This window comes from Orycteropus afer, unplaced genomic scaffold (assembly GCF_000298275.1).
Source record: "Orycteropus afer afer isolate SDZICR_OR568_19922 unplaced genomic scaffold, OryAfe1.0 scaffold00372, whole genome shotgun sequence".
NCBI classification, from domain to species: domain Eukaryota; kingdom Metazoa; phylum Chordata; class Mammalia; order Tubulidentata; family Orycteropodidae; genus Orycteropus; species Orycteropus afer.
In genome coordinates this window covers 3,042,409-3,050,514 of record NW_006921959.1, presented here as the reverse complement: position 1 = coordinate 3,050,514, position 8,106 = coordinate 3,042,409, and positions in this window count along the sequence as shown.

Here is an 8,106-nt window from a genome sequence, read left to right as displayed (position 1 = left end):
ATGTATGATTCATATTTTAGGAAGTGCAAGCTGTGGCAAACTATCAGGTTGAGAAAGTGTGATGACAGTGTGTTTTTTAGGTACAAGGCAAACACTAAACATTTTTTCTTTATTTTGTATCAGTTCAAATGGTAACAAGAGTTATATAATGATGCCTTTCTAAAAGTGTTCTTTATTACTTGCAGGATTCTTAAAGATTTTCTATAAGATTTTCATGACTTAGAAACTGCCACGAGGTTCATGCACTTGTCAAGGGGTTCTACAATAGACTACATTGTCTGAAATGATCTTTTTAATCATTATTTCACCTTAGGCTCTCTGTCAATCTGTCCTTACTAGATGCACACACACTGCGTCTAATTTGTACCTGAAGGCATAGGCCAGAGAATAATTTTTCTCATAATGGAATAAGATGGAAGGAAGAGAGTAGAACAAATCTATTTGTTAGAGAGCACAACAACTAGGAGTGTTGCAGCTCTTCCTTTGTTTTAACAGGCTTTTAGTATATTGTTGAACAATATTTATCTGAAGATCATTTCAAGAATCTAACTAGTCTCAGAACTCAGCATTTTTCATTTAACACTTTCATGAGGCTTCCCCCCACCCCCTATAAGTTCTACTAGTGATCTGGCATGTTGGGTTGGTGCAATTTAATGAAAAAAATCTCATCTCTAAAGGGCAGTATATTAAAGATAAGAAGAGAAGCAGGATTTTTGTTTTGTTTTTAAATATAAACATGTTCTCTATATAGCCAGATCAATTTGTTTCTTGCATGTGGAGTGTTAAGGATTAAAGCAAACTGGTAATACAAGTGGTAAATTATGGTCATAATGCATTTTCATAATTGCTTTGAAATGCACATACTGAGGTTCACTTTCTGGACATCTGATGAATGTCTATGTTTACTATAAATTATAAATTATTGTCAAAATACATCAAATCATTGCTTTCATGTAGCTGATCTTGATTAAAACTCTTAAGACATATCTGAAAATTAATGAAGTATGTTTTGATATGATTAGTCTAAAGCAGTGGTTCTTAACTGGGGATTATTTTATTCCCCTTCTCAAAGATATTTATGAATATCTGTACATATTTTTGTTTGTTCACTCTGGGAAGGGTGCTATTGACAAGTAGTGGGTTGATGTCAGTGATGCCATTAAACAACCTCCAATGCTCTGGACACCTGCCCCCAAAGACTTTGCTGGTCCCAAACACTAAGACAGTCAGGTTTGAGAAACCTTGCTCCAAAGACTTAGATTGCTACATGCAGTTCACTAGAAAGCACAAAGCGGTTAATGACAGAGAATTAAATTACAAACATAAATTAAATTAAAAATTCAGCAACTAGCTTACAGGAATAGACAAGATCTTCCTCCAATCTTTATTCTTGAAGGAACTAAACCAGGCTGACCAGGACTTGCCTATCAGTTTCTCATACTGTGGAGGTTTGTGTGTTGCTGTGAGACCGGAGGCTATGCCATCGGTATTTCAAATACCAGAACTGTCATCGATGGTAGACAGGTTTCAGCGGAGCTTTCAGACTAAGATAGACCTGGAAGAAGGAAGGGACCATCAACTTCTCAAAGAATTGGCCAGTGAAAACCTTATGAATAGCAGTGAAACACTGTCTGATAGTACTGGAAAACTTTATGAATCACCCTGTACCATTGCCCAATATAATGCCCCCTGAGGTTGGAAGGCACTCAAAATACGACTGAGGAAAAGCTGTCTCCTCAAAGTAGACTTGAGCTTAATAAGTTGAAAATCGACTGGATGGCACCGAACAACAAAATAGTGGAGTAAGGCTTTCAGGACCTCCATTTGCTTAAGTGGCAGGACTCAAAATGGGAAGAAACAGCTGCAAACCTCCATTAATAATCAGAACATGGAATGCACAAAGTATGAATCTAGGAAAATTGGAAGCTGTCAAAAATGAAACAGGACACATAAAGATTGATACCGTAAACATTAGTGAGCTGAAATGGATTTGTTTTGGCCATTTTGAATCAGACAACTATATGATCTGCTATGCCAGGAATGATAAATTGAAGAGGAATAGTGTGGCATTTATTGTCACAAAGAATATTTCAAGATCTATCCTGAAGTACAATGCTTCAGTGATAGGATAATATCCATATGCCTACAAGGAAGATCAGGAGCTCTGGTGGCGTCGTGCCTAAGACATTTGACTGCTAACCAGAAGGCTGGCAGTTCAAACCCACCAGCCACACTTCTGAAGGAAGGTTGGGCAATCTACTTCCATAGTGATACCGCCTCAGAGAGCCAAGGAGGGGTCACTATAAGTCGGATCTGACTAGAAAGCAGTGCGTTTGGTTTGGTTTACAAGGAAGATCTGTTAATACCACTATTATTCAAATTTCCACAGCAAGCAACAAAGCCAAAGACAATGAAATTGAAGATTTTTACCAACTTTTGCTGTTTGAAATTGATCAAACATGCAATCAAGATATGTTGATTATGACTGGTGATTGGAATCCAAAAGTTGGAAACAAAGCAGAATCACTGATAGTTGGAAAATATGACCTTGGTGATATAAATGATTCTGGAGAGCACAGGATAGAATTTTGCAGGACCAATTATTTACTGAAAATACCGTTTTTCAACAACATAAGCAGTGGCTATACATGTGGACTTCACCAGATGGAATACACTGGCATCAGATTGACTACATCTGTGGAAAGAGGTGATGGAGAAGCTCAGTATCTATAGCCAAAACAAAGCCAGGAGCTGGTTGTGGAACAGACCATCAACTGCTCATATGTAAATTCAAGTTGACGTTGAAGACAATTGAAACAAGTCCATGAGAACCAAAATATGATCTTAATTATATTCTACCTGAATTTAGAGACGAGCTGAAGAGTATATTTGATGCATTGGATGGCAATGACCGAAAACCAGATGAATTGTGGGATCATCTGATGAAGATTCAAGAACATCATCCATGAAGAAAGGTAAAGGCCATTAAAAAGACAGGAATGAAAGAAAAGACAAAAACGGATGTCAGAAGAGACTCTGAAATTTACTCATGAATGGAGAGTACCTAAAACAAGTGGAAGAAATGACAAGATAAAAAGAGCTGAGCAGAAGATTTCAAAGAGCAGCTCAAGAAGACAAAGCAAGTATTATAATGAAATGTGCAAAGACTTGGAGTTAGAAAACCAACAGGAAAGAACATCCTTGGCATTTCTCAAGCTAAAAGAAGTGAATAAAAAATTCAAGCCTCGAGTTGCAATATTGAAAGATTCTGTGGGCAAAATATTGAATGGTACAGGAAAAAAAAAAAAAAAAGATGGATGGAATACAGAGAGTCACTGTACCAAAAAGAATTGATCAATGTTCATCCATTTCAGAAGGTGGCATAGGATCAAGAATTGATGGTACTGAGAGAAGAAATGCAAGCTGCACTGAAGGAATTGGTGGAAAACAAGGCTCCAGGAATTGACAGAATACCCATTGAGATGTTTCAACAAATGGATGCTGCACTGGAGGCACTTACTCATGTAGGCCAAGAAATTTGGAAGACAGCCAACTGACCAATTGACTGGAAGAGATCCATATTTTTACACGTTGAAAAGAAAGGTGATCCCATAGAATATGGAAATTATCAAACATTATTAATATCACATTCAGGTAAAATTGTGCTGAAAATAATTCAAAAACAGTTGCAGTAATATATTGACAAGTAACTTCCAGAACTGCAAGCTGGTTCAGAAGAGTATGTGCAACATGAGATATCATTGCTGACGTCAGATCGATCTTGGCTGAAAGCAAAGAATACTAGAAAGATGTTTATTTTTGTTTTATTGACAATTCAAAGGCATTAGACTGTGTGGATCATAAAAAAATTGTGGATAACACTGAGAAGAATGGGAATTCAGAACACTTAATTGTGCTCATGAGGAACCTGTACACAGACCAGGAGGTTATTGTTCAAACAAAACAAGGCGATACTGCATGGTTTAAAATCAGAAAGGGAGTGTTCTAGGGTTGTATCCTTTGACCATATTCATTCAATATATATACAGAGCAAGTAATCCAAGAAACCGGAGTATATGAAAAAGAATGTGGCATCAGGATTGGCAGAAGACCCATTAACAACCTGCAATATTCAGATGACACAACCTTTCTTGCTGAAAGTGAAGATGCCTTGAAGCACTTACTTATGAAGGTTGAAAACTTTAGTCTGCCATATGGATTACCCCTCAATATAAGGAAAACAAAAATCCTTACAGCTGGACGAATAATCAGCATCATGATAAAGGGAGAAAAGTTTGAAGTTGTCAAAGATTTCAGATTACTTGGTTCTACAATCAACACCAATGGAAGCAGCAGTCAAGAAATCAGATGATGTATTACACTGAGCATATCTGCTGCCAAAGACCTCTTTAATGTGATGAAGAGCAAAGATATCTCTTTGAAGACTAAGGTGCACCTAAAATCAAGGCATGGTGTTTTCATTTACATCATATGCATGAAAAAGCTGGACAATGAAAAAGGAAGACAGAAGGGTTGATGCTTTTGAGTTGTGGTGTTGGCAAAGAATACTGAAAGTACCATGGACTGCCAAAAGAATGAACTGATCTGTCCTGGAAGAAGTACAGCTGGAATGCTCCTTGGAAACGAGAATGGCCAGACTTTATCTCACCTTCTTTGGTCATGTTGTCAGGAGGGACCATTTCCTAGAGAAGGAAATCATGCTCGGTAAAGTGGACGGTCAGTGAAAAAGGGGAAGGTCCTCCACAAGATGGATTGATACAGTGGCTGCAATGATGGGTTTGGATATAGTAAGGATTGTGAAGTTGTCACTGGACTGTGCAGTGTTTCGTTCTATTGTACATAGGGTCACTATGAGCTGACTCAGTGGCATCTAATAGCAACAACAAACAGGCTGATGTCCTTTCTAAAAGTGTTAATTACTTGCAGCATTCTTCACATATTTTCTGTAAGATTTTCATGACTTAGAAACCCCCATAAGGTTCATGCACTTCTCAAGGGATTCTACAATAGATTACATTGCCCTGAAATGATCTCCCTAATCAAAATTCATATTCTTTTGGTAAATGAATGATAAGTGAACAAATATGTCAACAGTGAGAGAAAATAGACAGGTACATTAAATAATATGTGAAATAATTAAGAATATAACAGCAAGTCAAATGAAAGTTAAATTTAAATATTATTTTAAATCCAATCTTTGTTGTTGTTGTTGTTATGTGCCGTCGAGTCGGCCCAACTCATAGCGACCCCTCCTTGGGTTTCTGAGGCAGTATCACTACGGAAGTAGGATTGCCCAACCTTCCTTCCGAGGAGTGGCTGGTGGGTTTGAACTGCCAGCCTTCTGGTTAGCAGTCAAGTGCTTTAGCCACCATGCTACCAGAGCTCCTAATCTTTATTATACTGAATATTATTTCATGTCTTCACACTTGGGCTCATTACAATGGCATTCAATATGTTCCAAAGCCTGGTAATCAATATTGCCACCCTTCACTCTTCTCCTTGAGTCTGATTCTTTTTCCATTGGACTTTATTCACTTCTGCCTATATAAGGATTCTGAGTATAATGTTTCATCCACCTGGAAAAACCTTTGTGTACCTGCTCATCCTTTTAGCTTTAATTTTAAATCTCTCCTTCCCTAAAGAGTTATTTTCATCACACCTGTAATCACCTTAACTAATCTCTTGTTCTCAGCAATTACTAACTCTACCATTATCACCTGCCTGTGCCATCTATTCAAAGTCTGTCCAAAATAATGAAGCCAGAAAAACACTGAAGATTACCCATAGTAGTAAAATGATTTCAGAGGCTAAATTCGCCATGTGTAAACTTTTACCTTTTGATAGGTGCTATATGACACAATGAAAAAGAAATACAGTAGAATAATTGATGCTTTCGAATTGTGGTATTGGTAAAACCAAATCCACTGCAGTCAAGTTGATTCTGACTCATAATGACCCTATAGGACAGAGTAGAACTGCTCCATAGGGTTTTCAAGGCTATAAAACTCTATAGCAGCAGACTGTCATATCTTTCTCTTATGGAGTGGCTGGAGGGTTTGAACCACTTCAGTTAACAGACAAGCACTTTAACCACCGTGGTAATTAAGGCTGTGTGTCAATTTGGCTCGGCCTGGTTTTGAGTGGGTGGGCAGATGGATGTGTTTATTCCCCATGAAAGGACTGGTAATCATTTCCATGGTGGAATCTACTGTGAGCATCTGAGCACCTGCCTTAGAGATGTGGTCTACTTCCAATATAGAAGAAGATACTTTGAGAAAGGTCTTGGAGCTTTTTGGCATGCTTAGAACCTGCATTTAACCAAGTCTTCATTCAGCAGCCTGCCATGCTGGCCCTGCCAATCTTGGGAATGTTTCTGGACTTGAACTAGTGGTCTTCCATGTTGCTTAATAATCTTGGGACTGTGCCATTTTACTGGTTGATGTTGGGTTTGCCAGCCTCAGCAGCCAGCAGCTGAGTTAAGAGAAACTTCCAACTTCAGTGGGCTGGGAACAAGAGGAAGAACTGAATCCCAAGGTTGAGGGGCTTTCACTCATCTGCTAGAGCCAGCACTTGGAACCCAGACTTCCAGCCTCCTAAACCGTAAGAGAATAAATCTCTATTTGTTAAAACAATCTACTTGTGGTATTTTCTGTTAGAGCAGCACTAGAAAACCAAAACAACCACTGAGCCACTAGGGCTCCATGGTATTGGTAAAGAATATTGAATATTATCACAAACTATCAAAAGAACTAACAAATCAGTCTTGGAGGAAATACAACCAGAAAACTCCCTAGAAGAGAGGATGACAAGAATTAATCTCCTGGACTTTCAACATGTTTATAAAGAAAGACCAGCCACTAGAAAAGACACCATGTTTGATAAAGAAGAGGTCAGAAAAAGTGAGGCAAACCCTTAATGTGATAGACACAATAGTCAATTAACTCAAACATACCAATGATCATTAAATTTAGCATACCTTTGCCCAAAGCGTTGGACAATGTTTTGTTGTGTTATAAATAGGGTATCATGAGTTGGAGCAAACCTGACCACAACTACCAACAATATGTACCATATGCCCCAAACTAAATCTTCTGCCATAGAGTCAATTCTGACTTATAATGACCCCCATTCAGTTTTCAAGACTATAAATCTTTATGGAAGTAGATTGTCTCATCTTCCTTCTGTGGAGCACCTGGTGGGTTTGAACCACTGACCTTCTGGTTAGCAGCCAAATGCCTTACCCACTGCACGACTGGAGCTCCTTTAAGTTCTAATCATTTTACAAACATACATCACTTGTGCACTATAATTCTATGAATGAGGCATTAATATTTCCATTGCTCAGGTAACTAACTATATTCTTAACGAGCATAAGTAACTTCTTCAAGTTTACTCAACTACATGTGTCAGAGAAGCCAATTGTTCATCTAAGATTTATACTTTTCCTGTTATACAGTTACTGCTGTGGGGAGCTGCCCTTCTCTGCTTGGGTCTAGGTATAGTCAGTGGTATGTGAGCATATGGGATGAGTACCACTTTCAGGCTTGAATCACACCACCACTAGAGTAGTCGTCTTCTTCCTCTCTTACTTTGTCTGCTAGTTTGACATCTTTCCAAGAGACACCAGGGAAGTTGTCAATGGAAAGATGTTGAAGCTTGGTCCATGAATGAACAAGGAGAACAGAGCTTCTACCCTCATCCCATCTCCTCCTCAGGGTACTAACTGCATTCTATGGAAAGAAGAAATAAATTTTGATTTTATTAATAATTGAAATGTCAGAGCTTATACAATACTGAAGTTACCATACCTTAACTATTATGCCAAACAGTATTTATTCTATCAGAAAGATAAAAAAAAGTTGGCAATGTAAACTTCAAGTACAAACAATAGATAATAAAGGCAGCCATTTCTTCCAGTTTGTCCAGGATAAGTCTAGTTTAGGACTGATTTTACAGCATAATCATGGATAGTATCTGTTTTACTGTCAAAAATATTCTGATTTAAATGTTAAAGTATATGGTCACCCTACTGATATGGCAAAAGTTATTGGCAAGAATAAATAGATATGTTTGAGATCTTGCATT